An 8,937-nucleotide genomic window follows, 5' to 3' on the forward strand; every position below is an offset into this window, starting at 1 on the left:
CTAACCCACTATCACAAAAATTTTCTCCTATGTTTTCTTCCAGAAGTTTTATAATGTTAGCTCTTACAATCAGGTCTATGATCCACTTTAACTTAATTTTTGTGCATAGCATAAGCTAACGGTCAAGGATAACTTTTTCCTGTATATAAAATCTCCTGTTTTTTCCAGCATGTTAGTTGAAATGACTGTCCTTTTTCCATTGAATTACCTTAGCATCTCTGTCAAATTCAGATGATCTTGTAAGTGTGGATCTATTTTTTGGCTCTCTATTCCATTCCATTGGTCTAAATGTCTGTAATTATTCTGATAGCATATGATCCTGATTAGTGCGGTTGTGTAACATGTCCTGAAGTCTTCCAATCTTGTTCTTTTAAAAAAGTGGCTTGGTTATTCTAGTCCCTTTGCCTTTCCATACAAATTTTAGAATTGGCTTGCCAGTTTCTTCAACAATGCCTCCTGGAATTTTGATTGAGATTGAGATAGAATTGAATCTACAGCTGAATTTGAGGAGAAAGGCCATTTTAACCACAGTGAGTCTTCATTAATTACATGTGCTGTCTTCCAAATTACTCCAGGTAACAGTTTTGCCAAATTTCTGGGCACTACATAATGTAAGTATCTCTTTTTTGTGCTCTTTATCGCAGCCTCTTCATTGTGTCTCCAGCCTCTACCAACAGTTCTCTTGATGCCACGTTTTAGACTTTTGTTAAGGCAGCACTCTGCTCTGTTTTCTCTTTCTGTATAACAAACCACCCTAAAACTTAGTGATTTAAGACAGCAACCCTTTTATTTACTCACATTTCTTTGGGTCATTCCTTTGGTCTGGGCTTTACTGGGTGGTTCTGCTAGTCTCACCTGGAGTTACTCAGGCAGCCAGCTATCTAGCCACTCACCGGGGACTGAATGGCCTAAGATGGCCCCAGTCATACGCTTGGTATTGATGTTGGCTGACAGCCGGGCCGCTCCTTGTTGTCTCTCACTCATAAGAAGATTAGACTGGGCTTCTTTACATAGTAACAGTTGCGTTCCAAGTGAGAACAGAGGCCACAATGCTTCACTGAGGCTGAGGCTCAGAACTCCCACAGTGGATGTTCTGCCACATCCTACTGGTTAAAGCAAGATATAGGGCCCACTCAAATTCTAGAGGGAGTGAAATAGACTCTGCCTCTGAATTGGAGGAGTAACAAAGCCATACTGCAGAGAGATTGGTGCAGGAATGGGAAGAATTATTGCAGTCATCTGTGCAACAATGTACTAGAGATGTTTGCTAACCATTTTTTGTTATAAGGGAATTAGGCTATCACTGAAGCATCTAAAATAAATTAAACTATCTAGACAGCATAAACATCATTTTAGATTTGATTGATAAGCCTAGTGATGAAAAAAACTCAACCACTAGATTGATAGGTTTATTTCCCCATTAAACATATACTTCCATTTTATATATTATATGTGGCTTCTGAGTAGCATGTTAGTTACTTTATTCTCAAAAAAAAATTATTTCTATAAGAAGAACATTTCAAGTTTTCTAGAATGGAATATTACCTTAAATTCCATCATACACATTTTCCATGAAGTTATTGGTACACAATGTGACAAATAGGACTTAAAATTATAGAAATAAGACGTCTTCAGTGGAAAAGTTTTAAAGAGTGTAGTTTATTAAAAAAACTATATTCCAAACAGAATTTGTATGTTTCAGTTAAAGTGGTGATAGATGTATTGGTTTTCATTATTTAGAAAGATCTAAGGTCCGTAAAATAAACTAGATTGAATATTCATTACCTGAAAAAATGTTTTTAATAAGCAGCTAAAACTTAGAATATTTCCATTAATAAGAGGACTTCTGAAGATTAATCATGATTATTGTGTACATTACTCGATGGGAAATATATTTTGTGTTCTATAATAAAAATTTCTAACTATTTCTGTCATTCTTCTTCATGTTTTGTTGCATACCTTTAACAACCCTCAATCGACTTGGGAAAGAAAAGATAGCAATTTTTTAATTGATTTATTATACTACCTATAACTTGAATTTTTTTCCTTTTTTTTTTGAGGAAGGTTAGCCCTGAACTAACATCTGCTGCCAATCCTCCTCTTTTTGCTGAGGAAGATTGGCCCTGAGCTAACATCTGTGTCCATCTTCTTCTATTTCATATGTGGGATGCCTGTCGCAGCATGGCTTGGCAAGCAGTGCATGGGTCTGCATCCGGATCCGAACTGGCAAACTCTGGGCCACCGAAGCAGAACATGCGAACTTAACCACTGTGTACTGCTGGGCCAGCCCCTGAATTTTTTTCTTGATTGATTCTTTAGTGTTGGTTTCTTAATTTAGTTTTTGAGATCCTAACCATGTTAGATTCAGTGGAAGTTGCATAGGTGATGGTAAGAAAATTAATATCCTCAAATAATTCAGTTTTGGTCAAAATAATGCCAACATTTTAGTTTCGTTTTGATTATTATATTTCTTTAACACTTACACAACCTCTAATTTTTAAAAGGTTAATTCTGCTATCAATTTTTTTTAAAAATAAATGACATACTAACTGTGATTAACATCCACACCTTTTACTGAATATACCAATAATTTAACCATAAACGCTTCATTTTGTCTTATGCCCTGCTTTTTTATTCTTTGAATGCAAAAACTTGTCTAATCTCCAAAGATTCTCTCATTAATACGAACAAATAAAAAACAATTCTGATAATTCTGGAAGAGTCAACACATCTTGTCATTTTCTGTCTAGTTGTCTCAATTTTTGAATTACAGGGTTTAATTCACCAACCTTAGACACTGATTTCTACAGCACTAACAAATAAGAGTGCCTATTATAAACAGGCTTCAAAATATTTTAATAGGTATTATATATTATAAAATTCCTTGAAAATAGTTTAAAATATGATCTCAGTAATTGACACTTAAAGTGTAGTGTAGAAGAAATTCAATCCATGAAAAATTACAACCAAATTAATCCTTTGAAGTGATGTAGTAGTTTGCATGATCATATGAAAAAAATAAAGACAGTGTTTTAAATTAATTCAGACCAAAATGAATGATCAGAGCTTCTACTTAATCTTCCAAACTCAGCAATAACTGTACAATTTTGGCTTCACTGACTTAATTGTTCTTGATGTTCTTGTTCACACACTCATTGGCCTGATATGTAGTCAAAGTAACTTGCACACATTTTTAGTGTCATGGGGTGACTTAATTCATGTTTCTTTGAAGTCGTAAGAAATTGGTGGCAGCCACTTATCAGGCTATACCCTTGATGTAGCATGCTATCTGCTTCTAAACTCTTGACCCAAAATCTTTGCCTGTAGACACTGGTTTCCCATTTGAAGGGAGGGCAGTATTTCCACATTCAGACTCTTGATTAATTTATATATTGCTTTATTCCAATTTGTTTTAGAGTTTTCACCTCACATGATCTAATCTTATTATTCAAAAATCATGAACATATCCCCAACCCACTGAAAGGAGCAGTGTGTGAGCCACTGATTGTGAAACCTAGTGTGTGTGTGTGTGTGTGTGTACATCTATATGTTTGTATCTCTAGGACCTTGCTGAATATTCGACTTATAATAGAGTTCAAATAAAACTCACAAACTTTCCATCAATATAATGCTTCCCTATTAACTTATTATTTAGAAACTTTACATGACATATAGCTTATATCAGAAGTATAGAAGTGATTTCATGGCACCCAGGAATATTCTAGAACTTTGGTGACTCTTCAGTGATCATCACTCATTCATGTTACCATGACACTGCCAAACTTGTCTCCTATTGCCTTACGTTGGGGTGGCAAATTCATGGCATGGGACCAGTCATTGTCTTACCCATCCCCACAACAGTGATTACTAATCAATCATGGCACTGTTTTTGACTGAGCTCAGAAACAACCATGGAATTCTCTAAAAATAGTGTTTCAAAAGCCACTCCCAATTGATTTGAGTTGGCATGATATTTGAAACCCATTTGTCATTCTTGACTTAGTTTACAAGATTCAATATTTTTGCAACATCAACATAGCATAGAAGCTTGTGCCTAATCACACATAATAACTACTTGTTGATTGATGATTTTGCAAATCTTATAAATATGGATTGCAAATACCGTTATACTTCTCTGATAATGTTAAAGATGAATCCTTGGGAAAAACATAATTTTTGCCTAGTTAAATATATTTGTGAGAGCAGAGAAGAATTGTTACTTTTAGCTACGTATTTGCACAATTTTGTCTTAAGCCGTGTACATCTCTTGATAATTTAAAAAGTGTATTTTATCTCGCTCACACTTTGGATTGTAAAGAATATGAGGCTGTCTCAGTGGTACCTAACAGATGTACCCAAATCCCTACACTTTAGCAAATTGTGTGACTAACTGCAAGTTGTCTTCTTAACTTAATTAGCTGGGAGCTGATGACAGTCTCTGCCTCGCCTCCAGTGAGGCAACCTTTACGATAAAATTCTGGCAGATGTTAGCGTGGTTAATAGACTTGTTTTTCTGGTTTATTTGCCAATTGTGAGGAATATTTGGATTCATTACTGCGAGTTTCTGCATAAGCAGCATCTAGGTTTTAAAGTGGCATTGACTTCAAGCAAGACTATGTGGCTATGGTGGTGTACTTTCTTCAAAAAGCAGGCTAAACAAGCGCCCGGATGCCATCAGTGTGGAAGAGAGAGGAGATCACTACGCTTCTGTAGTGCTACCAGTCTCTCTTTCTCAGTTTGAAAAACAGAATATTATTTATCAAATGCTGTACACAGATGGCTGGTTACCTTATAGGTTAATCCAATCCTGCCTGAGAAATAACTGTAAAGATGAATTTCTCAGGCATGCAGCGACCAGCAAGATGCTCATCATGCAAGAGACTGAGCTGGGGTTGTCAGCAGCAGATCAGGAATGTAGCAGTAGGTGCAAAGTAAAGGAAACACATATACACACATCCCATTTTGTGGTTGTAAGGAGGAAGAGCTATGATTTCTCCTTTAGTTCATTTGTCACACGTAAAAGGCAACTCTAAGACGCAGTCCACCCTATCTAATCACTCAGGATAGCACAACGGGTGGCCAAACTTCAGCATGAGAATTGGGTGATATTTGTGAGATTCCAGATGGATATTAGAAAAAGGCATGCGAAGTAAAAGGGCCAGCCAGAAAGAGGACAGGAACATCTATGGTTTAGGAGCAAATGCCCTCCTTGACTGTCAAGTTCTCTTTGCCTACAGTAAAGAGTCGGCTACCTGGAAAAAGTTGCTTTTAACACATGGGACAAGGAAGCTTCACAACTTCTGTGGCTTTGGTTTAAGCATAAAACCTGCCTGGTAAACTCACTCACTGTGGAAATGGTTGCCATTTTGTTCCTGCATGTTGCTGGTTCAGTTTTTTTCTGATTCCATTGTGGGTATCATTTGGTTGACTAAAAAACAATTCATATAGAACAGATAAAATGTGCTCATTCTAGAGTTTCATTTGGAGGTTTTAATAGCTTCTTATAGTTGTGATATAGTGCAAATTAGAATATATTTAATACCACAGCTTGCCTATTTAATACCACAGCTTGCCTATTTCAGTGCAGATAATTTACTCACTGAAGGTAAAGTTTATCTATTTTTTGTCCTCGCAGAAGCTCATGCATATGTCCTAGCAAATATTTTTTCCATATTTTTTGTTTCTATCTCTTTCCCACTGAATTGTGTTGCTATCACATCATATTCAATATGTCCCAAAGGGGACTTATTTTCCATTTTGAGCCATGCTTGTTTCTCACTTCCCCATCTGTGTCAACGGTACAAACATTTCTCCTTCTCCAGGTTTGAGATTTTGGTCTTTCATTTGTTATTATCTATCGTCTCTCGTCCTACCCCTAGTTCCTTGTCTAGGCTTGAAGCAGCCTCCCCCTTCTCTCAGCATTTGTAACTATCTCACGTATTGCCTGTCTCCCGCAACTAGATTATAAATTCTTTGAGTGCCGGGACTTTGCCTGTGTTGCATACCTCTATATCCCAAGGATAAGGACAGTGCCTGGCACACAAATGTTCCCCATTCAATAAATATGTAGTGAACGAATGAATCACAAGTTGGTTATCATTTGGTGGTGGTTGGACCCAAATCTGAATTCTATTTTTTTGCATTCATTGTCGCCAAAGTATTACTTAAACACTAATTTAATTATGCCATTTGTTTTAGAAATTAAAACTCTATGATTCTAATCTTCTGTTATTAAATATAAATACATATGTGTAATATGTATACACACATATGTACATATACATGCATTTTTTTCCACCTAATTTATAATTTTGTCCTTACCCTACTTAGTCAACTTAATTTTCCTCTGCTCCCCAACCTTTTAAAAAACTAGTCTCTGCACAGTCCAGAGATATCAGGTTTACCCCCACCATTGCCTGCGTTCTTTCCCCTGTATTGGAACGCCCTCCTTTCTTTCTGTTTTTTTAAGTTCTACAGACCTTTCTAGGCCCAACCTACTTACACCTACTCTGTGAGGTATTTTTGCCCTACTCATTGACTTCTCTTTCCTTCTGAACTGCTCTGGAATAAATGCTAAGTGTTATGTAAATCTTAGCACTGAATTATACTGTTACACACCCATTCCTCACTATAATCAGTGGGCTTGTCTTACCTCCCTGTCAGATACAGTTTCCTTTAGGCAATACTTGCTAGGCTTCAAGACAGCAATCAAAGTTCTGGGCTGAAAAATGCACAATAAATCAACAATAGTCAAACATACAATAAATATTTTATAAATTTTTAGCCATTAGTGTTCTCTTAAATCTCAAGGCTGTATATTGAAATAATACAAAATAATTTATCTTTTTCTTTGCCATTTCCTGAATTTTTTTCTCTTCCTTTAAGTTCAGAACCTTTTAACTACATTATTGGTCACCCATCAGGCACTCAACAAGAAATTCCCAGGAATGCCTTTGGCTTTTCCCGTTTCTTTGACTCCTACAATGAATCACCTGCCAACTTCTGTCACTTTTGCCTTGGGAACCTGTGATATTGATATAATAGAAAATATTTATTTGATCTTTGTCCCCAGTTCCCAGTAAAAAGCTCCTTAAAACCCTTGAAGTTTCCTGAGTCATAGGAATGAGCATCTCTCTCTCTCTTTTTAAGATTTTATTTTTCCTTTTTCTCCCCAAAGCCCCTGGTACATAGTTGTGTATTTTTAGTTGTGGGTCCTTCCAGTTGTGGCATGTGGGACGCTGCCTCAGCATGGCCTGATGAGCGGTGCTGTGTCTGTGCTCAGGATTTGAACCTGCAAAATCTTGGGCTGCTGAAGCAGAGTGCACGAACTTAACCACTTGGCCACAGGGCCAGCCCCAAGAGAGCATCTCTTGTTATCCATAATAAGCCCCTTTCTACTATACCTGAATTTATGCTTCCAGGATGGGGCTGGTTGCTAGAGGAACCAACCATGCAATTAGAAGATGGGAAATTTCAGCCCCAACCCTTCACCTCTGGGCAGAGGAGAGAGACTGGAGATGAGTTAATCACCAAAGGTCAATGATTTAATTAATTGTGCCTAAGTAAAGGACCTTCCATAGAAACTCTAAATGAGGGGCTTTGGAGAGGTTCTGAAGTGGTGAATGCGTCCATGTGCCCAGAGGGTGGCATTCCTCAAATTCCACAGGAACAGAAGCTCCTGTTCTTGGAATCCTTCTAGACTTTGCCCTATTTACCTCTTCATCCGGCTGTTCATTTTTATCCTTTGTAACACCCTTTATAATCAATTGGTAATAGTAAATAGTGTTTCCTTGAGTTCTGTGAGCCATGACGGCAAATTGTCAAATCTGAGGAAAGGGTTGTGGAAACTCCTGATTTGTAGCCAAGTTGGACAGAAGTGTGGGGAGCCTAGGAACCTGCTACTTGTGATTGGCATCTCAAGAGGGATGCAGTCTTGCAGGACTGAGCCCTTAACCTGTGGAGTCCTCACTAACTCCAGGTGGTTAGTATCAGAATTACTTCATGGGAGGGGCAAAGGCACACACTTGGTGTCAGAGTATTGCGAGTATAGAACGCTTTCTTTTCAAATCACATTTGATTGTCTTCCTTTCTCTCCCTTCCAATTTGCAGTGCTAGTTCAGGCTTTATCATTTATTTCTCACCTGTTTAAACTTTCTTCCTCAGAGTCCAGACTTCTAAGACTGCAGAGGGCCCATCCTGTCTTCTTATCTCTTTTCTCATCAGCCTTTCAGATTAGGCTGCTCCCACAGGAACATATCCCTTTCCCAAACTCACCTGAGCTTTTGTCAGACCAGGCCTTTGTTTATGCTTTTCTACCCTCTAGTTATCCCCTCTGTTTTTTAAAAATTGTAAAGTATATCTGACTTAAGATCTCTCTAAAACATATTCTCCTCTGGAAGTTTTCCCAGATTCCCTTTGAATCAACACTCACTGTGTGGTTAGTATCTCCCGTAGTCAGGATTCCTGGACCCAGGAATCAAGAGGTGGAAGTGGGAGTGGTACACTCACTATTACCCGTAGTGACCCACTAGCAAAATTTTTCTTCCTGGGAGATTGTACTCATCTGCCCTAGAGGTCTTAGTTCCAGAGGGAGGAATGCTTCCACCAGGAGACACAACAACTGGAAGTTAAGATTGCCCACTGGCCACTTTGGGCTCCTCAGGCTTCTGAATCAACAGAGGTGAAGTGAGTTATAGGATTGGCTAGGGTGGTTGATCCTGACTACCCAGGGGAAAGTGAACTACCACTCCATTACGGAGTCTGGAAAACAGGACAGCCCTTAGAGCATCTCTTAATATTACCATGCCCTGTGGTGAAGATGAATGGATTAACGCAACAGCCCAAACCAGGCAAGAGTAGTCTGTCCATGTCATGTTCCAGACTAATCTTGCCTACGTTGGGTTGCTGTAATTTCCCAGACAACACTGTACTATTTCT

The sequence above is a fragment of the Equus quagga genome, chromosome 11 (genome assembly GCF_021613505.1).
Source record: "Equus quagga isolate Etosha38 chromosome 11, UCLA_HA_Equagga_1.0, whole genome shotgun sequence".
NCBI classification, from domain to species: domain Eukaryota; kingdom Metazoa; phylum Chordata; class Mammalia; order Perissodactyla; family Equidae; genus Equus; species Equus quagga.